Below are 26,610 nucleotides of genomic sequence, written 5' to 3'. Positions count from 1 at the left end.
GGGCAGGTACAGCACGGGGTTAGATACAAAGTAAAGCTCTCTCTACACTGTCCCGTCAAACACTCCCAGGGCAGGTACAGCACGGGGTTAGATACAGAGTAAAGCTCCTTCTACACTGTCCTATCAAACACTCCCAGGCACGTGCAGCACGGGGTTAGATACAGAGCAAAGCTCCCTCTACACTGTCCCATCAAACACTCACAGGGCATGTGCAGCACGAGGTTAGATAGATATTAAAGCTCCCTCGACATGGACCCATCAAACTCTCCCAGGGCAGGTACAGCACGGGTTAGATACAGAGTAAAGCTCCCTCTACACTGTCCCATCAAACACTCCCAGGGCAGGGACAGCACGGGTTAGATACAGAGTAAAGCTCCCTCTACACTGTCCCCATCAAACACTCCCAGACCAGGTACAGCACGGGTTAGATACAGAGTAAAGCTGCCTCTACACCGACCCGTCAAACACTCCCAGGGCAGGTATAGCACGGGGTTAGATACAGAGTAAAGCTCCCTCTACACTGTCCCATCAAACACTCCCAGGGCAGGTACAGCACGGGGTTAAATACAGAGTAAAGCTGCCTCTACACTGTCCCATCAAACACTTCCAGGGCAGGTACAGCACGGGTTAGATACAGAGTAAAGCACCCTCGATACTGTCCCATCAAGCACTCCCAGGGCAGGTACAGCACGGGTTAGATACAGAGTAAAGCTCCCTCTGCACTGTCCCATCAAACACTCCCAGGGCAGTTACAGCACGGGGTTAGATACAGAGTAAAGCTCCCTCTACACTGTCCCATCAAACACTCCCAGGGTAGGGACAGCACGGGTTAGATACAGAGTAAAGCTCCCTGTATACTGTCCCCATCAAACACTCCCAGAGCAGGTACAGCACGGGTTAGATACAGAGTAAAGCTCCCTCTACACTGTCCCATCAAACATTCCCAGGGCAGGTACAGCACAGGTTAGATACAGATTAAAGCTCCCTCTACACTGTCCCATCAAATACTCCCAGGGCAGGTACAGCACAGGTTAGATACAGAGTAAAGCTCCCTCTACACTGTCCCATCAAACACTCCCAGGGCAGGTACAGCACAGGTTAGATACAGAGTAAAGCTCCCTCCACACTGTCCCATAAAAACACTCCCAGGGCAGGGACAGCACGGGGTTAGATACAGAGTAAAGCTCCCTCTACACTGTCCCATCAAACAATCCCAGGGCAGGTACAGCACGGGTTAGATACAGAGTAAAGCTCCCTCTACGCTGTCCCATCAAACACTCCCAGGGCAGGTACAGCACGGGTTAGATACAGAGTAAAGCTCCCTCTACACTGTCCCATCAAACACTCCCAGGGCAGGTACAGCACGGGTTAGATACAGAGTAAAGCTCCCTCTACACTGTCCCATCAAACACTCCCAGGGCAGGTACAGCACGGGTTAGATACAGAGTAAAGCTCCCTCTACACTGTCCCATCAAACACTCCCAGGGCAGGTACGGCACGGGTTCGATACAGAGTAAAGCGCCCTCTACACTGTCCGATCAAACACTCCCAGGGCAGGTACAGCACCGGGTAGATACAGAGTAAAGCTCCATCTACACTGTCCCATCAAAGACTCCCAGGGCAGGTACAGCACGGGGTTAGATACAGAGTAAAGCTCGCTCTACACTGTCCCATCGAACACTCCCAGGGCAGGAACAGCATGGTTTAGAAACAGAGTAAAGCTCCCTCTACACTGCCCCATCAAACACTCCCAGGGCAGGTACAGCACGGGTTAGATACAGAGTAAAGCTTCCTCTACACTGTCCCCATCAAACACTCCCAGGGCAGGTGCAGCACGGGGTTAGATACAGAGTAAAGCTCCCTCTACACTGTCCCATCAAACACTCCCAAGGCAGGTGCAGCACGGGGTTAGATACAGAGTAAAGCTTGCTCTACACTGTCCCATCAAACACTCCCAGGGCAGGTACAGCACGAGGTAGATACAGAGTAAAGCTCCATCTACACTGTCCCATCAAACACTCCCAAACCAGGTACAGCACGGGTTAGATACAGAGTAAAGCTCCCTCTACACTGTCCCATCAAACACTCCCAGGGCAGGGACAGCACGGGTTAGATACAGAGTAAAGCTCCCTCTACACTGTCCCATCAAACACTCCCAGGGCAGGTACAGCACGGGTTAGATACAGAGTAAAGCTGCCTCTGCACTGTCCCGTCAAACACTCCCAGGGCAGGTACAGCACGGGGTTAGATACAGAGTAAAGCTCCCTCTACACTGTCCCATCAAACACTCCCAGGGCAGGTACAGCACGGGGTTAGATACAGAGTAAAGCTCCCTCTACACTGTCCCATCAAACACTCCCAGGGCAGGTACACCACGGGTTAGATACAGAGTAAAGCTCCCTCGATACTGTCCCATCAAGCACTCCCAGGGCAGGTACAGCACGGGTTAGATACAGAGTAAAGCTCCCTCTACACTGTCCCATCAAACACTCCCAGGGCAGGGACAGCACGGGTTAGATACAGAGTATAGCTCCCTCTACACTGTCCTATCAAACACTCCCAGGGCAGTTACAACATGGGGTTAGATACAGAGTAAAGCTCCCTCTACACTGTCCCATCAAACACTCCCAGGGTAGGGACAGCACGGGTTACATACAGAGTAAAGCTCCCTCTATACTGTCCCCATCAAACACTCCCAGAGCAGGTACAGCACGGGTTAGATACAGAGTAAAGCTCCCTCTACACTGTCCCATCAAACACTCCCAGGGCAGGTACAGCACGGGTTAGATACAGAGTAAATCTCCCGCTACACTGTCCCATCAAACACTCCCAGGGCAGGTACAGCACGGGGTTAGATACAGAGTAAAGCTCCCTCTGCACTGTCCCATCAAACACTCCCAGGGCAGGTACAGCACGGGTTAGATACAGAGTAAAGCTCCCTCTACACTGTCCCATCAAACACTCCCACGGCCCGTACAGCACGGGTCAGATACAGAGTAAAGCTCCTTCTACACTGTCCCATCAAACACTCCCAGGGCAGGTACAGCACGGGTTAGATACAGAGTAAAGCTCCCTCTACACTGTCCCATCAAACACTCCCAGGGCAGGTACAGCACGGGGTTAGATACAGAGTAAAGCTCCCTCTACACTGTCCCATCAAACACTCCCAGGGCAGGTACAGCACGGTGTTAGATCCAGAGTAAAGCTGCCTCTACACTGTCCCATCAAACACTCCCAGGGCAGGTACAGCACAGGTAAGATACAGAGTAAAGCTCCCTCTACACTGTCCCATCAAACACTCCCAGGGCAGGTACAGCACGGGTTAAATACAGAGTAAAGCTCCCTCTACACTGTCCCATCAAACACTTCCAGGGCAGGTACAGCACGGGTTAGATATAAAGTAAAGCTCCCTCTACATTGTCCCATCAAACACTCCCAGGGCAGGTACAGCACGGGGTTAGATACAAAGTAAAGCTCTCTCTACACTGTCCCGTCAAACACTCCCAGGGCAGGTGCAGCATGGGGTTAGATACAGAGTAAAGCTCCCTCTACACTGTCCCATCAAACACTCACAGGGCATGTACAGCACGAGGTTAGATAGATATTAAAGCTCCCTCGACATGGTCCCATCAAACTCTCCCAGGGCAGGTACAGCACGGGTTAGATACAGAGTAAAGCTCCCTCTACACTGTCCCATCAAACACTCGCAGGGCAGGGACAGCACGGGTTAGATACAGAGTAAAGCTCCCTCTACACTGTCCCCATCAAACACTCCCAGACCAGGTACAGCACGGGTTAGATACAGAGTAAAGCTCCCTCTACACTGTCCCATCAAACACTCCCAGGGCAGGTACAGCACGGGGTTAGATACAGAGTAAAGCTGCCTCTACACTGTCCCATCAAACACTTCCAGGGCAGGTACAGCACGGGTTAGATAGAGTAAAGCACCCTCGATACTGTCCCATCAAGCACTCCCAGGGCAGGTACAGCACGGGTTAGATACAGAGTAAAGCTCCCTCTACACTGTCCCATCAAACACTCCCAGGGCAGTTACAGCACGGGGTTAGATACAGAGTAAAGCTCCCTCGACACTGTCCCATCAAACACTCCCAGGGTAGGGACAGCACGGGTTAGATACAGAGTAAAGCTCCCTGTATACTGTCCCCATCAAACACTCCCAGAGCAGGTACAGCACGGGTTAGATACAGAGTAAAGCTCCCTCTACACTGTCCCATCAAACATTCCCAGGGCAGGTACAGCACGGGTTAGATACAGAGTAAAGCTCCCTCTACACTGTCCCATCAAACACTCCCAGGGCAGGTACAGCACAGGTTAGATACAGAGTAAAGCTCCCTCTACACCAACCCATAAAAACACTCCCAGGGCAGGTACAGCACGGGGTTAGATACAGAGTAAAGCTCCCTCTACACTGTCCCATCAAACAATCCCAGGGCAGGTACAGCACGGGTTAGATACAGAGTAAAGCTCCCTCTACGCTGTCCCATCAAACACTCCCAGGGCAGGTACAGCACGGGTTAGATACAGAGTAAAGCTCCCTCTACACTGTCCCATCAAACACTCCCAGGGCAGGTACAGCACGGGTTAGATACAGAGTAAAGCTCCCTCTACACTGTCCCATCAAACACTCCCAGGGCAGGTACAGCACGGGTTAGATATAGAGTAAAGCTCCCTCTACATTGTCCCATCAAACACTCCCAGGGCAGGTACAGCACGGGTTAGATACAGAGTAAAGCTGCCTCTACACTGTCCCGTCAAACACTCCCAGGGCAGGTACAGCATGGGTTAGATACAGAGTAAAGCTCCCTCTACACTGTCCCATCAAACACTCCCAGAGCAGGTACAGCACAGGTTAGATACAGAGTAAAGCTCCCTCTACACTGTCCCATCAAACACTCCCAGGGCAGGTACAGCACCGGGTAGATACAGAGTAAAGCTCCCTCTACACTGTCCCATCAAACACTCCCAGGGCAGGGACAGCACGGGTTAGATACAGAGTATAGCTCCCTCTACACTGTCCCCATCAAACACTCCCAGGGCAGGTACAGCACGGGTTAGATACAGAGTAAAGCTGCCTCTACACTGTCCCATCAAACACTCCCAGGGCAGGGACAGCACGGGTTAGATACAGAGTATAGCTCCCTCTACACTGTCCCATCAAACACTCCCAGGGCCAGTACACCACGGGTTAGATACAGAGTAAAGCTCCCTCGATACTGTCCCATCAAGCACTCCCAGGGCAGGTACAGCACGGGTTAGATACAGAGTAAAGCTCCCTCTACACTGTCCCATCAAACACTCCCAGGGCAGGGACAGCACGGGTTAGATACAGAGTATAGCTCCCTCTACACTGTCCCCATCAAACACTCCCAGGGCAGGTACAGCACGGGGTTAGATACAGAGTAAAGCTCCCTCTACACTGTCCCATCAAACACTCCCAGGGCAGGTACAGCACGGGGTTAGATACAGAGTAAAGCTCCCTCTACACTGTCCCATCAAACACTTCCAGGGCCGGTACACCACGGGTTAGATACAGAGTAAAGCTCCCTCGATACTGTCCCATCAAGCACTCCCAGGGCAGGTACAGCACGGGTTAGATACAGAGTAAAGCTCCCTCTACACTGTCCTATCAAACACTCCCAGGGCAGTTACAGCATGGGGTTAGATACAGAGTAAAGCTCCCTCTACACTGTCCCATCAAACACTCCCAGGGTAGGGACAGCACGGGTTAGATACAGAGTAAAGCTCCCTCTATGCTGTCCCCATCAAACACTCCCAGAGCAGGTACAGCACGGGTTAGATACAGAGTAAAGCTCCCTCTACACTGTCCCATCAAACACTCCCAGGGCAGGTACAGCACGGGTTAGATACAGAGTAAATCTCCCGCTACACTGTCCCATCAAACACTCCCAGGGCAGGTACAGCACGGGGTTAGATACAGAGTAAAGCTCCCTCTGCACTGTCCCATCAAACACTCCCAGGGCAGGTACAGCACGGGTTAGATACAGAGTAAAGCTCCCTCTACACTGTCCCATCAAACACTCCCAGGGCAGGTACAGCACGGGTTAGATACAGAGTAAAGCTCCCTCTGCACTGTCCCATCAAACACTCCCACGGCCCGTACAGCACGGGTCAGATACAGAGTAAAGCTCCTTCTACACTGTCCCATCAAACACTCCCAGGGCAGGTACAGCACGGGTTAGATACAGAGTAAAGCTCCCTCTACACTGTCCCATCAAACACTCCCAGGGCAGGTACAGCACGGGGTTGGATACAGAGTAAAGCTCCAACTACACTGTCCCATCAAACACTCCCAGGGCAGGTACAGCACGGTGTTAGATCCAGAGTAAAGCTGCCTCTGCACTGTCCCATCAAACACTCCCAGGGCAGGTACAGCACAGGTAAGATACAGAGTAAAGCTCCCTCTACACTGTCCCATCAAACACTCCCAGGGCAGGTACAGCACGGTGTTAGATCAAGAGTAAAGCTGCCTCTACACTGTCCCATCAAACACTCCCAGGGCAGGTACAGCACAGGTAAGATACAGAGTAAAGCTCCCTCTACACTGTCCCATCAAACACTCCCAGGGCAGGTACAGCACGGGTTAAATACAGAGTAAAGCTCCCTCTACACTGTCCCATCAAACACTTCCAGGGCAGGTACAGCACGGGTTAGATATAAAGTAAAGCTCCCTCTACATTGTCCCATCAAACACTCCCAGGGCAGGTACAGCACGGGGTTAGATACAAAGTAAAGCTCTCTCTACACTGTCCCGTCAAACACTCCCAGGGCAGGTGCAGCATGGGGTTAGATACAGAGTAAAGCTCCCTCTACACTGTCCCATCAAACACTCACAGGGCAGGTACAGCACGGGGTTAGATACAGAGTAAAGCTGCCTCTACACTGTCCCATCAAACACTTCCAGGGCAGGTACAGCATGGGTTAGATAGAGTAAAGCACCCTCGATACTGTCCCATCAAGCACTCCCAGGGCAGGTACAGCACGGGTTAGATACAGAGTAAAGCTCCCTCTACACTGTCCCATCAAACACTCCCAGGGCAGTTACAGCACGGGGTTAGATACAGAGTAAAGCTCCCTCTACACTGTCCCATCAAACACTCCCAGGGTAGGGACAGCACGGGTTAGATACAGAGTAAAGCTCCCTGTATACTGTCCCCATCAAACACTCCCAGAGCAGGTACAGCACGGGTTAGATACAGAGTAAAGCTCCCTCTACACTGTCCCATCAAACATTCCCAGGGCAGGTACAGCACGGGTTAGATACAGAGTAAAGCTCCCTCTACACTGTCCCATCAAACACTCCCAGGGCAGGTACAGCACAGGTTAGATACAGAGTAAAGCTCCCTCTACACCAACCCATAAAAACACTCCCAGTGCAGGTACAGCACGGGGTTAGATACAGAGTAAAGCTCCCTCTACACTGTCCCATCAAACAATCCCAGGGCAGGTACAGCACGGGTTAGATACAGAGTAAAGCTCCCTCTACGCTGTCCCATCAAACACTCCCAGGGCAGGTACAGCACGGGTTAGATACAGAGTAAAGCTCCCTCTACACTGTCCCATCAAACACTCCCAGGGCAGGTACAGCACGGGTTAGATACAGAGTAAAGCTCCCTCTACACTGTCCCATCAAACACTCCCAGGGCAGGTACAGCATGGGTTAGATACAGAGTAAAGCTCCCTCTACACTGTCCCATCAAACACTCCCAGGGCAGGTACGGCACGGGTTAGATACAGAGTAAAGCGCCCTCTACACTGTCCGATCAAACACTCCCAGGGCAGGTACAGCACCGGGTAGATACAGAGTAAAGCTTCCTCTACACTGTCCCATCAAACACTCCCAGGGCAGGTACAGCACGGGGTTAGATACAGAGTAAAGCTCCCTCTACACTGTCCCATCAAACACTCCCAGGGCAGGTACAGCACAGGTAAGATACAGAGTAAAGCTCCCTCTACACTGTCCCATCAAACACTCCCAGGGCAGGTACAGCACGGGTTAAATACAGAGTAAAGCTCCCTCTACACTGTCCCATCAAACCCTTCCAGGGCAGGTACAGCACGGGTTAGATATAAAGTAAAGCTCCCTCTACATTGTCCCATCAAACACTCCCAGGGCAGGTACAGCACGGGGTTAGATACAAAGTAAAGCTCTCTCTACACTGTCCCGTCAAACACTCCCAGGGCAGGTGCAGCATGGGGTTAGATACAGAGTAAAGCTCCCTCTACACTGTCCCATCAAACACTCACAGGGCATGTACAGCACGAGGTTAGATAGATATTAAAGCTCCCTCGACATGGTCCCATCAAACTCTCCCAGGGCAGGTACAGCACGGGTTAGATACAGAGTAAAGCTCCCTCTACACTGTCCCATCAAACACTCCCAGACCAGGTACAGCACGGGTTAGATACAGAGTAAAGCTGCCTCTACACCGACCCGTCAAACACTCCCAGGGCAGGTATAGCACGGGGTAAGATACAGAGTAAAGCTCCCTCTACACTGTCCCATCAAACACTCCCAGGGCAGGTACAGCACGGGGTTAGATACAGAGTAAAGCTGCCTCTACACTGTCCCATCAAACACTTCCAGGGCAGGTACAGCACGGGTTAGATAGAGTAAAGCACCCTCGATACTGTCCCATCAAGCACTCCCAGGTCAGGTACAGCACGGGTTAGATACAGAGTAAAGCTCCCTCTACACTGTCCCATCAAACACTCCCAGGGCAGTTACAGCACGGGGTTAGATACAGAGTAAAGCTCCCTCGACACTGTCCCATCAAACACTCCCAGGGTAGGGACAGCACGGGTTAGATACAGAGTAAAGCTCCCTGTATACTGTCCCCATCAAACACTCCCAGAGCAGGTACAGCACGGGTTAGATACAGAGTAAAGCTCCCTCTACACTGTCCCAGCAAACATTCCCAGGGCAGGTACAGCACGGGTTAGATACAGAGTAAAGCTCCCTCTACACTGTCCCATCAAACACTCCCAGGGCAGGTACAGCACAGGTTAGATACAGAGTAAAGCTCCCTCTACACCAACCCATAAAAACACTCCCAGGGCAGGTACAGCACGGGGTTAGATACAGAGTAAAGCTCCCTCTACACTGTCCCATCAAACAATCCCAGGGCAGGTACAGCACGGGTTAGATACAGAGTAAAGCTCCCTCTACGCTGTCCCATCAAACACTCCCAGGGCAGGTACAGCACGGGTTAGATACAGAGTAAAGCTCCCTCTACACTGTCCCATCAAACACTCCCAGGGCAGGTACAGCACGGGTTAGATACAGAGTAAAGCTCCCTCTCCACTGTCCCATCAAACACTCCCAGGGCAGGTACAGCACGGGTTAGATATAGAGTAAAGCTCCCTCTACATTGTCCCATCAAACACTCCCAGGGCAGGTACAGCACGGGTTAGATACAGAGTAAAGCTGCCTCTACACTGTCCCGTCAAACACTCCCAGAATCAGGTACAGCATGGGTTAGATACAGAGTAAAGCTCCCTCTACACTGTCCCATCAAACACTCCCAGAGCAGGTACAGCACAGGTTAGATACAGAGTAAAGCTCCCTCTACACTGTCCCATCAAACACTCCCAGGGCAGGTACGGCACGGGTTAGATACAGAGTAAAGCGCCCTCTACACTGTCCGATCAAACACTCCCAGGGCAGGTACAGCACCGGGTAGATACAGAGTAAAGCTCCCTCTACACTGTCCCATCAAACACTCCCAGGGCAGGGACAGCACGGGTTAGATACAGAGTAAAGCTCCCTCTACACTGTCCCATCAAACACTCCCAGGGCAGGTACAGCACGGGGTTAGATACAGAGTAAAGCTCCCTCTACAACTGTCCCATCAAACACTTCCAGGGCCAGTACACCACGGGTTAGATACAGAGTAAAGCTCCCTCGATACTGTCCCATCAAACACGCCCAGGGCAGGTACAGCACGGGGTTAGATACAGAGTAAAGCTCCCTCTACACTGTCCCATCAAGCACATCCCAGGGCAGGTACAGCACGGGTTAGATACAGAGTAAAGCTCCCTCTACACTGTCCCATCAAACACTCCCAGGGCAGGGACAGCACGGGTTAGATACAGAGTATAGCTCCCTCTACACTGTCCCCATCAAACACTCCCAAACCAGGTACAGCACGGGTTAGATACAGAGTAAAGCTCCCTCGATACTGTCCCATCAAGCACTCCCCAGGGCAGGTACAGCACGGGTTAGATACAGAGTAAAGCTCCCTCTGCACTGTCCCATCAAACACTTCCAGGGCCAGTACACCACGGGTTAGATACAGAGTAAAGCTCCCTCGATACTGTCCCATCAAACACTCCCAGGGTAGGGACAGCACGGGTTAGATACAGAGTAAAGCTCCCTCTACACTGTCCCATCAAACACTCCCAGGGCAGGTACAGCACGGGTTAGATACAGAGTAAATCTCCCGCTACACTGTCCCATCAAACACTCCCAGGGCAGGTACAGCACGGGGTTAGATACAGAGTAAAGCTCCCTCTGCACTGTCCCCATCAAACACTCCCAGGGCAGGTACAGCACGGGTTAGATACAGAGTAAAGCTCCCTCTACACTGTCCATCAAACACTCCCAGGGCAGGTACAGCACGGGTTAGATACAGAGTAAAGCTCCCTCTGCACTGTCCCATCAAACACTCCCACGGCCCGTACAGCACGGGTCAGATACAGAGTAAAGCTCCTTCTACACTGTCCCATCAAACACTCCCAGGGCAGGTACAGCACGGGTTAGATACAGAGTAAAGCTCCCTCTACACTGTCCCATCAAACACTCCCAGGGCAGGTACAGCACGGGGTTGGATACAGAGTAAAGCTCCATCTACACTGTCCATCAAACACTACCAGAGCAGGTACAGCACAGGTTAGATACAGAGTAAAGCTCCCTCTACACTGTCCCATCAAACACTCCCAGGGCAGGTACGGCACGGGTTAGATACAGAGTAAAGCGCCCTCTACACTGTCCGATCAAAACACTCCCAAGGCAGGTACAGCACCGGGTAGATACAGAGTAAAGCTCCCTCTACACTGTCCCATCAAACACTCCCAGGGCAGGGACAGCACGGGTTAGATACAGAGTATAGCTCCCTCTACACTGTCCCCATCAAACACTCCCAAACCAGGTACAGCACGGGTTAGATACAGAGTAAAGCTCCTCTACACTGTCCCATCAAACACTCCCAGGGCAGGTACAGCACGGGGTTAGATACAGAGTAAAGCTCCCTCTACACTGTCCCATCAAACACTTCCAGGGCCGGTACACCACGGGTTAGATACAGAGTAAAGCTCCCTCGATACTGTCCCATCAAGCACTCCCAGGGCAGGTACAGCACGGGTTAGATACAGAGTAAAGCTCCCTCTACACTGTCCTATCAAACACTCCCAGGGCAGTTTACAGCATGGGGTTAGATACAGAGTAAAGCTCCCTCTACACTGTCCCATCAACACTCCCAGGGTAGGGACAGCACGGGTTAGATACAGAGTAAAGCTCCCTCTATGCTGTCCCCATCAAAACACTCCCAGAGCAGGTACAGCACGGGTTAGATACAGAGTAAAGCTCCCTCTACACTGTCCCCATCAAACACTCCCAGGGCAGGTACAGCACGGGTTAGATACAGAGTAAATCTCCCGCTACACTGTCCCATCAAACACTCCCAGGGCAGGTACAGCACGGGGTTAGATACAGAGTAAAGCTCCCTCTGCACTGTCCCATCAAACACTCCCAGGGCAGGTACAGCACGGGTTAGATACAGAGTAAAGCTCCCTCTACACTGTCCCATCAAAACACTCCCAGGGCAGGTACAGCACGGGTTAGATACAGAGTAAAGCTCCCTCTGCACTGTCCCATCAAACACTCCCACGGCCCGTACAGCACGGGTCAGATACAGAGTAAAGCTCCTTCTACACTGTCCCATCAAACACTCCCAGGGCAGGTACAGCACGGGTTAGATACAGAGTAAAGCTCCCTCTACACTGTTCCCATCAAACACTCCCAGGGCAGGTACACCACGGGGTTGGATACAGAGTAAAGCTCCATCTACACTGTCCCATCAAACACTCCCAGGGCAGGTACAGCACGGTGTTAGATCCAGAGTAAAGCTGCCTCTACACTGTCCCATCAAACACTCCCAGGGCAGGTACAGCACAGGTAAGATACAGAGTAAAGCTCCCTCTACACTGTCCCATCAAACACTCCCAGGGCAGGTACAGCACGGTGTTAGATCCAGAGTAAAGCTGCCTCTACACTGTCCCATCAAACACTCCCAGGGCAGGTACAGCACAGGTAAGATACAGAGTAAAGCTCCCTCTACACTGTCCCATCAAACACTCCCAGGGCAGGTACAGCACGGGTTAAATACAGAGTAAAGCTCCCTCTACACTGTCCCATCAAACACTTCCAGTGCAGGTACAGCACGGGTTAGATATAAAGTAAAGCTCCCTCTACATTGTCCCATCAAACACTCCCAGGGCAGGTACAGCACGGGGTTAGATACAAAGTAAAGCTCTCTCTACACTGTCCCGTCAAACACTCCCAGGGCAGGTGCAGCATGGGGTTAGATACAGAGTAAAGCTCCCTCTACACTGTCCCATCAAACACTCACAGGGCATGTACAGCACGAGGTTAGATAGATATTAAAGCTCCCTCGACATGGTCCCATCAAACTCTCCCAGGGCAGGTACAGCACGGGTTAGATACAGAGTAAAGCTGCCTCTACACCGACCCGTCAAACACTCCCAGGGCAGGTATAGCACGGGGTTAGATACAGAGTAAAGCTCCCTCTACACTGTCCCATCAAACACTCCCAGGGCAGGTACAGCACGGGGTTAGATACAGAGTAAAGCTGCCTCTACACTGTCCCATCAAACACTTCCAGGGCAGGTACAGCATGGGTTAGATAGAGTAAAGCACCCTCGATACTGTCCCATCAAGCACTCCCAGGGCAGGTACAGCACGGGTTAGATACAGAGTAAAGCTCCCTCTACACTGTCCCATCAAACACTCCCAGGGCAGTTACAGCACAGGGTTAGATACAGAGTAAAGCTCCCTCTACACTGTCCCATCAAACACTCCCAGGGTAGGGACAGCACGGGTTAGATACAGAGTAAAGCTCCCTGTATACTGTCCCCATCAAACACTCCCAGAGCAGGTACAGCACGGGTTAGATACAGAGTAAAGCTCCCTCTACACTGTCCCATCAAACATTCCCAGGGCAGGTACAGCACGGGTTAGATACAGAGTAAAGCTCCCTCTACACTGTCCCATCAAACACTCCCAGGGCAGGTACAGCACAGGTTAGATACAGAGTAAAGCTCCCTCTACACCAACCCATAAAAACACTCCCAGTGCAGGTACAGCACGGGGTTAGATACAGAGTAAAGCTCCCTCTACACTGTCCCATCAAACAATCCCAGGGCAGGTACAGCATGGGTTAGATAGAGTAAAGCACCCTCGATACTGTCCCATCAAGCACTCCCAGGGCAGGTACAGCACGGGTTAGATACAGAGTAAAGCTCCCTCTACACTGTCCCATCAAACACTCCCAGGGCAGTTACAGCACAGGGTTAGATACAGAGTAAAGCTCCCTCTACACTGTCCCATCAAACACTCCCAGGGTAGGGACAGCACGGGTTAGATACAGAGTAAAGCTCCCTGTATACTGTCCCCATCAAACACTCCCAGAGCAGGTACAGCACGGGTTAGATACAGAGTAAAGCTCCCTCTACACTGTCCCATCAAACATTCCCAGGGCAGGTACAGCACGGGTTAGATACAGAGTAAAGCTCCCTCTACACTGTCCCATCAAACACTCCCAGGGCAGGTACAGCACAGGTTAGATACAGAGTAAAGCTCCCTCTACACCAACCCATAAAAACACTCCCAGTGCAGGTACAGCACGGGGTTAGATACAGAGTAAAGCTCCCTCTACACTGTCCCATCAAACAATCCCAGGGCAGGTACAGCACGGGTTAGATACAGAGTAAAGCTCCCTCTACGCTGTCCCATCAAACACTCCCAGGGCAGGTACAGCACGGGTTAGATACAGAGTAAAGCTCCCTCTACACTGTCCCATCAAACACTCCCAGGGCAGGTACAGCACGGGTTAGATATAGAGTAAAGCTCCCTCTACATTGTCCCATCAAACACTCCCAGGGCAGGTACAGCACGGGTTAGATACAGAGTAAAGCTGCCTCTACACTGTCCCGTCAAACACTCCCAGGGCAGGTACAGCATGGGTTAGATACAGAGTAAAGCTCCCTCTACACTGTCCCATCAAACACTCCCAGAGCAGGTACAGCACAGGTTAGATACAGAGTAAAGCTCCCTCTACACTGTCCCATCAAACACTCCCAGGGCAGGTACGGCACGGGTTAGATACAGAGTAAAGCGCCCTCTACACTGTCCGATCAAACACTCCCAGGGCAGGTACGGCACGGGTTAGATACAGAGTAAAGCGCCCTCTACACTGTCCCATCAAACACTCCCAGGGCAGGTACAGCACGGGTTAGATACAGAGTAAAGCTCCTTCTACACTGTCCCATCAAACAGTCCCAGGGCAGGTACAGCACGGGTTAGATACAGAGTAAAGCTCCCTCTACACTGTCCCATCAAACACTCCCAGGGGAGGTACAGCACGGGTTAGATACAGAGTAAAGCTCCCTCTACACTGTCCCCATCAAACACTCCCAGGGCAGGTACAGCACGGGTTAGATACAGAGTAAAGCTCCCTCTACACTGTCCCATCAAACACTCCCAGGGCAGGTACAGCACGGGTTAGATACAGAGTTAAGCTCCCTCTACACTGTCCCATCAAACACTCCCAGGGCAGGTACAGCATGGGTTAGATACAGAGTAAAGCTCCCTCTACACTGGCCCATCAAACACTCCCAGGGCAGGTACAGCACGGGGTTAGATACAGAGTAAAGCTCCCTCTACACTGTCCCCATCAAACACTCCCAAACCAGGTACAGCACGGGTTAGATACAGAGTAAAGCTCCCTCTACACTGTCCCCATCAAACACTCCCAAACCAGGTACAGCACGGGTTAGATACAGAGTAAAGCTCCCTCTACACTGTCCCATCAAACACTCCCAGGGCCAGTACACCACGGGTTAGATACAGAGTAAAGCTCCCTCGATACTGTCCCATCAAGCACTCCCAGGGCAGGTACAGCACGGGTTAGATACAGAGTAAAGCTCCCTCTACACTGTCCCATCAAACACTCCCAGGACAGGTACAGCACGGGTTAGATACAGAGTAAAGCTCCCTCTACACTGTCCCATCAAACACTCCCAGGGCAGGTACAGCACGGGTTAGATACACAGTAAAGCTCCCTCTACACTGTCCCATCAAACACTCCCAGGGCAGGGACAGCACGGGTTAGATACAGAGTATAGCTCCCTCTACACTGTCCCCTTCAAACACTCCCAAACCAGGTACAGCACGGGTTAGATACAGAGTAAAGCTCCCTCTACACTGTCCCATCAAACACTCCCAGGGTAGGGACAGCACGGGTTAGATACAGAGTAAAGCTCCCTCTATACTGTCCCCATCAAACACTCCCAGAGCAGGTACAGCACGGGTTAGATACAGAGTAAAGCTCCCTCTACACTGTCCCATCAAACACTCCCAGGGCAGGTACAGCACGGGTTAGATACAGAGTAAATCTCCCGCTACACTGTCCCATCAAACACTCCCAGGGCAGGTACAGCACGGGGTTAGATACAGAGTAAAGCTCCCTCTGCACTGTCCCATCAAACACTCCCAGGGCAGGTACAGCACGGGTTAGATACAGAGTAAAGCTCCCTCTACACTGTCCCATCAAACACTCCCAGGGCAGGTACAGCACGGGTTAGATACAGAGTAAAGCTCCCTCTGCACTGTGCCATCAAACACTCCCACGGCCCGTACAGCACGGGTCAGATACAGAGTAAAGCTCCTTCTACACTGTCCCATCAAACACTCCCAGGGCAGGTACAGCACGGGTTAGATACAGAGTAAAGCTCCCTCTACACTGTCCCATCAAACACTCCCAGGGCAGGTACAGCACGGGGTTGGATACAGAGTAAAGCTCCATCTACACTGTCCCATCAAACACTCCCAGGGCAGGTACAGCACGGTGTTAGATCCAGAGTAAAGCTGCCTCTACACTGTCCCATCAAACACTCCCAGGGCAGGTACAGCACAGGTAAGATACAGAGTAAAGCTCCCTCTACACTGTCCCATCAAACACTCCCAGGGCAGCAACAGCACGGGTTAAATACAGAGTAAAGCTCCCTCTACACTGTCCCATCAAACACTTCCAGGGCAGGTACAGCACGGGTTAGATATAAAGTAAAGCTCCCTCTACATTGTCCCATCAAACACTCCCAGGGCAGGTACAGCACGGGGTTAGATACAAAGTAAAGCTCTCTCTACACTGTCCCGTCAAACACTCCCAGGGCAGGTACAGCACGGGGTTAGATACAGAGTAAAGCTCCTTCTACACTGTCCTATCAAACACTCCCAGGCACGTGCAGCACGGGGTTAGATACAGAGCATAGCTCCCTCTACACTGTCCCATCAAACACTCCCAAGGCAGGTGCAGCATGGGGTTAGATACAGAGTAAAGCTCCCTCTACACTGTCCCATCAAACACTCACAGGGCATGTACAGCACGAGGTTAGATAGATATTAAAGCTCCCTCGACATGGTCCCATCAAACTCTCCCAGGGCAGGTACAGCACGGGTTAGATACAGAGTAAAGCTCCCTCTACACTGTCCCATCAAACACTCCCAGGGCAGGGACAGCACGGGTTAGATACAGAGTAAAGCTCCCTCTACACTGTCCCCATCAAACACTCCCAGACCAGGTACAGCACGGGTTAGATACAGAGTAAAGCTGCCTCTACAACCGACCCGTCAAACACTCCCAGGGCAGGTATAGCACGGGGTTAGATACAGAGTAAAGCTCCCTCTACACTGTCCCATCAAACACTCCCAGGGCAGGTACAGCACGGGGTTAGATACAGAGTAAAGCTGCCTCTACACTGTCCCATCAAACACTTCCAGGGCAGGTACAGCACGGGTTAGATAGAGTAAAGCACCCTCGATACTGTCCCATCAAGCACTCCCAGGGCAGGTACAGCACGGGTTAGATACAGAGTAAAGCTCCCTCTACACTGTCCCATCAAACACTCCCAGGGCAGTTACAGCACGGGGTTAGATACAGAGTAAAGCTCCCTCGACACTGTCCCATCAAACACTCCCAGGGTAGGGACAGCACGGGTTAGATACAGAGTAAAGCTCCCTGTATACTGTCCCCATCAAACACTCCCAGAGCAGGTACAGCACGGGTTAGATACAGAGTAAAGCTCCCTCTACACTGTCCCATCAAACATTCCCAGGGCAGGTACAGCACGGGTTAGATACAGAGTAAAGCTCCCTCTACACTGTCCCATCAAAGACTCCCAGGGCAGGTACAGCACAGGTTAGATACAGAGTAAAGCTCCCTCTACACCAACCCATAAAAACACTCCCAGGGCAGGTACAGCACGGGGTTAGATACAGAGTAAAGCTCCCTCTACACTGTCCCATCAAACAATCCCAGGGCAGGTACAGCACGGGTTAGATACAGAGTAAAGCTCCCTCTACGCTGTCCCATCAAACACTCCCAGGGCAGGTACAGCACGGGTTAGATACAGAGTAAAGCTCCCTCTACACTGTCCCATCAAACACTCCCAGGGCAGGTACAGCACGGGTTAGATACAGAGTAAAGCTCCCTCTACACTGTCCCATCAAACACTCCCAGGGCAGGTACAGCACGGGTTAGATACAGAGTAAAGCTCCCTCTACACTGTCCCATCAAACACTCCCAGGACAGGTACAGCACGGGTTAGATACAGAGTAAAGCTCCCTCTACACTGTCCCATCAAACACTCCCAGGGCAGGTACAGCACGGGTTAGATATAGAGTAAAGCTCCCTCTACATTGTCCCATCAAACACTCCCAGGGCAGGTACAGCACGGGTTAGATACAGAGTAAAGCTGCCTCTACAACTGTCCCATCAAACACTCCCAGGGCAGGTACAGCACAGGTAAGATACAGAGTAAAGCTCCCTCTACACTGTCCCATCAAACACTCCCAGGGCAGCAACAGCACGGGTTAAATACAGAGTAAAGCTCCCTCTACACTGTCCCATCAAACACTTCCAGGGCAGGTACAGCACGGGTTAGATATAAAGTAAAGCTCCCTCTACATTGTCCCATCAACACTCCAGGGCAGGTACAGCACGGGGTTAGATACAAAGTAAAGCTCTCTCTACACTGTCCCGTCAAACACTCCCAGGGCAGGTACAGCACGGGGTTAGATACAGAGTAAAGCTCCTTCTACACTGTCCTATCAAACACTCCCAGGCACGTGCAGCACGGGGTTAGATACAGAGCAAAGCTCCCTCTACACTGTCCCATCAAACACTCCCAAGGCAGGTGCAGCATGGGGTTAGATACAGAGTAAAGCTCCCTCTACACTGTCCCATCAAACACTCACAGGGCATGTACAGCACGAGGTTAGATAGATATTAAAGCTCCCTCGACATGGTCCCATCAAACTCTCCCAGGGCAGGTACAGCACGGGTTAGATACAGAGTAAAGCTCCCTCTACACTGTCCCATCAAACACTCCCAGGGCAGGGACAGCACGGGTTAGATACAGAGTAAAGCTCCCTCTACACTGTCCCCATCAAACACTCCCAGACCAGGTACAGCACGGGTTAGATACAGAGTAAAGCTGCCTCTACACCGACCCGTCAAACACTCCCAGGGCAGGTATAGCACGGGGTTAGATACAGAGTAAAGCTCCCTCTACACTGTCCATCAAACACTCCCAGGGCAGGTACAGCACGGGGTTAGATACAGAGTAAAGCTGCCTCTACACTGTCCCATCAAACACTTCCAGGGCAGGTACAGCACGGGTTAGATAGAGTAAAGCACCCTCGATACTGTCCCATCAAGCACTCCCAGGGCAGGTACAGCACGGGTTAGATACAGAGTAAAGCTCCCTCTACACTGTCCCATCAAACACTCCCAGGGCAGTTACAGCACGGGGTTAGATACAGAGTAAAGCTCCCTCGACACTGTCCCATCAAACACTCCCAGGGTAGGGACAGCACGGGTTAGATACAGAGTAAAGCTCCCTGTATACTGTCCCCATCAAACACTCCCAGAGCAGGTACAGCACGGGTTAGATACAGAGTAAAGCTCCCTCTACACTGTCCCATCAAACATTCCCAGGGCAGGTACAGCACGGGTTAGATACAGAGTAAAGCTCCCTCTACACTGTCCCATCAAACACTCCCAGGGCAGGTACAGCACAGGTTAGATACAGAGTAAAGCTCCCTCTACACCAACCCATAAAAACACTCCCAGGGCAGGTACAGCACGGGGTTAGATACAGAGTAAAGCTCCCTCTACACTGTCCCATCAAACAATCCCAGGGCAGGTACAGCACGGGTTAGATACAGAGTAAAGCTCCCTCTACGCTGTCCCATCAAACACTCCCAGGGCAGGTACAGCACGGGTTAGATACAGAGTAAAGCTCCCTCTACACTGTCCCATCAAACACTCCCAGGGCAGGTACAGCACGGGTTAGATACAGAGTAAAGCTCCCTCTACACTGTCCCATCAAACACTCCCAGGGCAGGTACAGCACGGGTTAGATACAGAGTAAAGCTCCCTCTACACTGTCCCATCAAACACTCCCAGGACAGGTACAGCACGGGTTAGATACAGAGTAAAGCTCCCTCTACACTGTCCCATCAAACACTCCCAGGGCAGGTACAGCACGGGTTAGATATAGAGTAAAGCTCCCTCTACATTGTCCATCAAACACTCCCAGGGCAGGTACAGCACGGGTTAGATACAGAGTAAAGCTGCCTCTACACTGTCCCATCAAACACTCCCAGGGCAGGTACAGCACAGGTAAGATACAGAGTAAAGCTCCCTCTACACTGTCCCATCAAACACTCCCAGGGCAGCAACAGCACGGGTTAAATACAGAGTAAAGCTCCCTCTACACTGTCCCATCAAACACTTCCAGGGCAGGTACAGCACGGGTTAGATATAAAGTAAAGCTCCCTCTACATTGTCCCATCAAACACTCCCAGGGCAGGTACAGCACGGGGTTAGATACAAAGTAAAGCTCTCTCTACACTGTCCCGTCAAACACTCCCAGGGCAGGTACAGCACGGGGTTAGATACAGAGTAAAGCTCCTTCTACACTGTCCTATCAAACACTCCCAGGCACGTGCAGCACGGGGTTAGATACAGAGCAAAGCTCCCTCTACACTGTCCCATCAAACACTCCCAAGGCAGGTGCAGCATGGGGTTAGATACAGAGTAAAGCTCCCTCTACACTGTCCCATCAAACACTCACAGGGCATGTACAGCACGAGGTTAGATAGATATTAAAGCTCCCTCGACATGGTCCCATCAAACTCTCCCAGGGCAGGTACAGCACGGGTTAGATACAGAGTAAAGCTCCCTCTACACTGTCCCATCAAACACTCCCAGGGCAGGGACAGCACGGGTTAGATACAGAGTAAAGCTCCCTCTACACTGTCCCCATCAAACACTCCCAGACCAGGTACAGCACGGGTTAGATACAGAGTAAAGCTGCCTCTACACCGACCCGTCAAACACTCCCAGGGCAGGTATAGCACGGGGTTAGATACAGAGTAAAGCTCCCTCTACACTGTCCATCAAACACTCCCAGGGCAGGTACAGCACGGGGTTAGATACAGAGTAAAGCTGCCTCTACACTGTCCCATCAAACACTTCCAGGGCAGGTACAGCACGGGTTAGATAGAGTAAAGCACCCTCGATACTGTCCCATCAAGCACTCCCAGGGCAGGTACAGCACGGGTTAGATACAGAGTAAAGCTCCCTCTACACTGTCCCATCAAACACTCCCAGGGCAGTTACAGCACGGGGTTAGATACAGAGTAAAGCTCCCTCGACACTGTCCCATCAAACACTCCCAGGGTAGGGACAGCACGGGTTAGATACAGAGTAAAGCTCCCTGTATACTGTCCCCATCAAACACTCCCAGAGCAGGTACAGCACGGGTTAGATACAGAGTAAAGCTCCCTCTACACTGTCCCATCAAACATTCCCAGGGCAGGTACAGCACGGGTTAGATACAGAGTAAAGCTCCCTCTACACTGTCCCATCAAACACTCCCAGGGCAGGTACAGCACAGGTTAGATACAGAGTAAAGCTCCCTCTACACCAACCCATAAAAACACTCCCAGGGCAGGTACAGCACGGGGTTAGATACAGAGTAAAGCTCCCTCTACACCAACCCATAAAAACACTCCCAGGGCAGGTACAGCACGGGGTTAGATACAGAGTAAAGCTCCCTCTACACTGTCCCATCAAACAATCCCAGGGCAGGTACAGCACGGGTTAGATACAGAGTAAAGCTCCCTCTACGCTGTCCCATCAAACACTCCCAGGGCAGGTACAGCACGGGTTAGATACAGAGTAAAGCTCCCTCTACACTGTCCCATCAAACACTCCCAGGGCAGGTACAGCACGGGTTAGATACAGAGTAAAGCTCCCTCTACACTGTCCCATCAAACACTCCCAGGGCAGGTACAGCACGGGTTAGATACAGAGTAAAGCTCCCTCTACACTGTCCCATCAAACACTCCCAGGACAGGTACAGCACGGGTTAGATACAGAGTAAAGCTCCCTCTACACTGTCCCATCAAACACTCCCAGGGCAGGTACAGCACGGGTTAGATATAGAGTAAAGCTCCCTCTACATTGTCCCATCAAACACTCCCAGGGCAGGTACAGCACGGGTTAGATACAGAGTAAAGCTGCCTCTACACTGTCCCGTCAAACACTCCCAGGGCAGGTACAGCATGGGTTAGATACAGAGTAAAGCTCCCTCTACACTGTCCCATCAAACACTCCCAGAGCAGGTACAGCACAGGTTAGATACAGAGTAAAGCTCCCTCTACACTGTCCCATCAAACACTCCCAGGGCAGGTACGGCACGGGTGAGATACAGAGTAAAGCGCCCTCTACACTGTCCGATCAAACACTCCCAGGGCAGGTACAGCACCGGGTAGATACAGAGTAAAGCTCCATCTACACTGTCCCATCAAAGACTCCCAGGGCAGGTACAGCACGGGGTTAGATACAGAGTAAAGCTCGCTCTACACTGTCCCATCAAACACTCCCAGGGCAGGAACAGCATGGTTTAGAAACAGAGTAAAGCTCCCTCTACACTGCCCCATCAAACACTCCCAGGGCAGGTACAGCACGGGTTAGATACAGAGTAAAGCTTCCTCTACACTGTCCCCATCAAACACTCCCAGGGCAGGTACAGCACGGGGTTAGACACAGAGTAAAGCTCCCTCTACACTGTCCTATCAAACACTCCCAGGCAGGTGCAGCACGGGTTAGATACAGAGTAAAGCTTCCTCTACACTGTCCCCATCAAACACTCCCAGGGCAGGTACAGCACGGGGTTAGACACAGAGTAAAGCTCCCTCTACACTGTCCCATCAAACACTCACAGGGCAGGTACAGCACGGGGTTAGATACAGAGTAAAGCTCCCTCTACACTGTCCCATCAAACACTCCCAGGGCCGGTACACCACGGGTTAGATACAGAGTAAAGCTCCCTCTACACTGTCCCATCAAACACTTCCAGGGCCGGTACACCACGGGTTAGATACAGAGTAAAGCTCCCTCTACACTGTCCCATCACACACTCCCAGGGCAGGTACAGCACGGATTAGATACAGAGTAAAGCTCCCTCTACACTGTCCCATCAAGCACTCCCAGGGCAGGTACAGCACGGGTTAGATACAGAGTAAAGCTCCCTCTACACTGTCCCATCAAACACTCCCAGGGCAGGTACAGCACGGGGTTAGATACAGAGTAAAGCTCCCTCTACACTGTCCCATCAAACACTCCCAGGGCAGGTACAGCACGGGGTTAGATACAGAGTAAAGCTCCCTCTACACTGTCCCATCAAACACTTCCAGGGCCGGTACACCACGGGTTAGATACAGAGTAAAGCTCCCTCGATACTGTCCCATCAAGCACTCCCAGGGCAGGTACAGCACGGGTTAGATACAGAGTAAAGCTCCCTCTACACTGTCCTATCAAACACTCCCAGGGCAGTTACAGCATGGGGTTAGATACAGAGTAAAGCTCCCTCTACACTGTCCCATCAAACACTCCCAGGGTAGGGACAGCACGGGTTAGATACAGAGTAAAGCTCCCTCTATACTGTCCCCATCAAACACTCCCAGAGCAGGTACAGCACGGGTTAGATACAGAGTAAAGCTCCCTCTACACTGTCCCATCAAACACTCCCAGGGCAGGTACAGCACGGGTTAGATACAGAGTAAATCTCCCGCTACACTGTCCCATCAAACACTCCCAGGGCAGGTACAGCACGGGGTTAGATACAGAGTAAAGCTCCCTCTACACTGTCACATCAAACACTCCCAGGGCAGGTACAGCCCGGGTTAGATACAGAGTAAAGCTCCTGCTGCACTGTCCCATCAAACACTCCCAGGGCAGGTACAGCACGGGGTTAGATACAGAGTAAAGCTCCCTCTACACTGTCCCATCAAACAATCCCAGGGCAGGTACAGCACGGGTTAGATACAGAGTAAAGCTCCCTCTACACTGTCCCATCAAACACTCCCAGGGCAGGTACAGCACGGGGTTAGATACAGAGTAAAGCTCCCTCTGCACTGTCCCATCAAACACTCCCAGGGCAGGTACAGCACGGGTTAGATACAGAGTAAAGCTCCCTCTACACTGTCCCATCAAACACTCCCAGGGCAGGTACAGCACGGGTTAGATACAGAGTAAAGCTCCCTCTACACTGTCCCATCAAACACTCCCACGGCCCGTACAGCACGGGTCAGATACAGAGTAAAGCTCCCTCTGCACTGTCCCATCAAACACTCCCAGGGCAGGTACAGCACGGGTCAGATACAGAGTAAAGCTCCCTCTACACTGTCCCATCAAACACTCGCTGTCTCTCTCTCTGTCTCTCACTGTCTCTCTCTCTCTCTCTCTCTGTCTCTCTCTCTCTCTCTCTCTCTGTCTCTCTCTCTCTCTCTGTCTCTCACTCTCTCTCTCTGTCTCTCTCTGTCTCTCTCTCTCTCTCTCTCTCTCTCTCCAATTCCAATTCCAATTCAAATGCTTTATTGGCATGAAAGTTTACAGAGAACCATATTGCCAAAGCTTACATAGCAAAAAGGTACAGTTTTCCAACATTCTGTAGGTGTCAATCGATTTGACATTTGTTGGGTACATACAATATTACTTTTAAACAATATTAATTTTAAACAGTCTTTGTACTTCATTTGGTACGTTCAATATTAATTTTAAACAGTCTTAATTTTAAACAGTCCTCAGGTTGTGACATGTTGTTACATATTTGGCCCCAAGGTATGGTCTGTCTCCTTCTCCTAGGACTAATCTCAATTTTGACAGGTCATCCAATTCCTTGAAATTTGGGGTTGTTTGGCTTAGCTTGTTGAATAATATGTTTCTTGATGTGTTGAATTTTTCGCATTTTAGGAGGAAATGCATCTCTGTTTCAACCTCGCCGGCCAGACATTGATCGCATATTCTATTCTCTCTAGGCTGCCAGGATTTCTTGTATCTGCCTTTTTCAATTTCCAGTTGGTGGTCGCTTAGTCTGTACCTGGTGAGGGTCTGTCTCTGTTTTGTGTCTCTGATGGTCGTGAGGTAGTCTGCCAGTTTATATTCTCTTTTTAGGGCCCGGTAACATTCTAATCTGCTTTGGCTTTCGGTTATTTTGTTCCAATGTTCCAGGTAGGTTTCTTTGCATTTTTTAATGATTTGGTTCACTCGGATTGGTGTTTGGACGGCTGTGTTGGTCTGGGGCTGGTCAGGGTCCGGCTGAGTACTTAGTTTCAGTAGCAGCTGACTCAGGGGACTCTTTTCTGGGTTTAGCTCTTGGGTCTGAAAGGCTTTGAAATGAAGGGTGTCTGGGGAGCTAGATTTGAGGTGATTTAGGAAGTTTAGTGCTCGTTTTTGGATGTTTATTATCAGTGGGTATCTGCCTAGTTCGGCTCTGCATGCATTTGTTGGCGTTTTTCTTTGGGTGCGAAGGATGTTTCGGCAGAATTCTGCATGTAGGGCTTCTATTGTGTGTTTTTCCCATTTAGTGTAGCTTTGGTGATTTAGCGGGCCCCATACTTCACTACCGTACAGTGCAATGGGCAGGATTATGCTGTCAAATATTTTGAGCCAGATTTTGATTGGGATTTGGATGTTGTAGAATTTTCTTTTTATTGCATATAGGGCTCTTCGTGCTTTTTCTTTTAGTGCATTCACTGCTATGCTGAAGCTCCCTGATGCTGTAATAGTTAGACCAAGGTAGGTGTAGCTCATAGTGTGTCCTATAGTGGTATCACTGAGGGTAAACTGGTATTTGTTTTCCTGACATCTGGGCCTTTTTTGAAAAATCATGATGTTGGTTTTCTTTAGATTTACTGTTAGAGCCCAATTTTGGCAGTATTTGTCAAGTAGGTCTAGTTGTTGCTGTAATCCCTGTTCTGTGGGAGACAGCAGAACCAGGTCGTCCGCATAGAACAGGGATTTCACTTCTCCATCCAGGAGACGGAGACCTGGTGACTCGCTTTGCTCCAGCATGTCTGCTAATTCATTTATGTATATGTTGAACAGGGTCGGGCTCAAATTGCAGCCCTGCCGGACGCCTCTTCTCTGGGTGAAGAAATCGGTGCGTTTGTCTCCAATTTTGACCCCGCATTTGTTTTTCAGATACATTGATTTAATAAGGTCATAGACTTTGCCCCCTATTCCACACTGAAGAAGTTTATAATAGAGCCCTTCGTGCCATATAGAGTCAAAGGCTTTCTTGAAGTCGATGAAACAGGCGAATATTTTCCCATTTTTTGTTTGGTGTATATGTTTTTCAATGAGGGTGTGAAGGGTATAGATATGGTCGGCGGTGCGGTGTTTTGGAAGAAAGCCTATTTGGTTTTTTCTGAGGATATTATGTTTGTTAAGAAAATCAAGTAATCTACTATTTAGAATACTGCAGAATAACTTCCCTAGACAACTGTTGACACAGATGCCGCGGTAGTTATTTGGGTCTGATTTGTTTCCACTTTTATATATGGGGGAGATTAGTCCTTGGCACCAGATATCGGGAAAACAGCCTGAACGTAATATGATGTTGAATAATTTGAGTACCGCACCCTGCATCTCCATATTGCTGAACTTGAGCATTTCATTTTTGATGTTGTCTGGGCCACAGGCTTTCTTTAGGTGGAGAGATTTTGTTTTTGTGGCCAGTTCTTTCCATGTGATTGGGGAGTCTAGAGGGTTTTGGTTGTCTTTAATTGTTGCTTCTAATGTGTGGAGTTTTTTCTGTGACCTGATGTTGACTTGGGTTTGTTTCGTTTACTGGGATGTCTTTGTAGAGGTTTTCAAAATGTGTTCTCCAGATGTCGCCATCTTGGATTGGTAATGCTTG

At 50.9% G+C, this 26,610-nt stretch overlaps 1 protein-coding gene across 1 annotated transcript in view; it reads right to left on the bottom strand.

The window, feature by feature from the left end:
- Nucleotides 1–26,610, bottom strand: part of LOC147110102 (igLON family member 5-like) — a 118,300-nt gene that overhangs the window by 13,548 nt on the left and 78,142 nt on the right. The window lies entirely within an intron of this gene.

This window comes from Somniosus microcephalus, chromosome 12, assembly GCF_052327205.1.
Source record: "Somniosus microcephalus isolate GS21.2 chromosome 12, FLI_Smic_1.0, whole genome shotgun sequence".
NCBI classification, from domain to species: Eukaryota; Metazoa; Chordata; class Chondrichthyes; order Squaliformes; family Somniosidae; genus Somniosus; species Somniosus microcephalus.
Note: the sequence above shows the minus strand (reverse complement) of the source record. Positions and strands in the feature narration are given on the sequence as shown.